Source organism: Sinocyclocheilus anshuiensis, unplaced genomic scaffold, assembly GCF_001515605.1.
Source record: "Sinocyclocheilus anshuiensis isolate Anshui unplaced genomic scaffold, SAMN03320099.WGS_v1.1 scaffold332, whole genome shotgun sequence".
Taxonomy (NCBI): domain Eukaryota; kingdom Metazoa; phylum Chordata; class Actinopteri; order Cypriniformes; family Cyprinidae; genus Sinocyclocheilus; species Sinocyclocheilus anshuiensis.
Genome location: NW_015554181.1, coordinates 508837 through 509044, shown reverse-complemented (window position 1 = coordinate 509044; position 208 = coordinate 508837). Strand labels below are relative to the sequence as shown.

Sequence of the window (208 nt, the reverse complement as noted above, 5' to 3'; positions counted from 1 at the left end):
GTATATACAGTATATATATATATATATATATATAGATATAGATAGATATATATATATATATGTGTAATAAGTTATCATATTTGTTATATATATGCAATATATATAACAAATATATAGATAATAATATACAGAATTATCTTAAACTGTATATATTTATTTATTTACACGCACAAACACATTATATTATTATTAATATATTTATTTTTAG

The 208-nt window shown here is 13.5% G+C and overlaps 1 protein-coding gene across 2 annotated transcripts in view; it reads left to right on the top strand.

The window, feature by feature from the left end:
- Positions 1 to 208, top strand: part of LOC107671002 (3-ketoacyl-CoA thiolase, mitochondrial-like) — an 8411-nt gene that overhangs the window by 5694 nt on the left and 2509 nt on the right. The gene's annotated exons all lie outside the window — the stretch shown is intronic.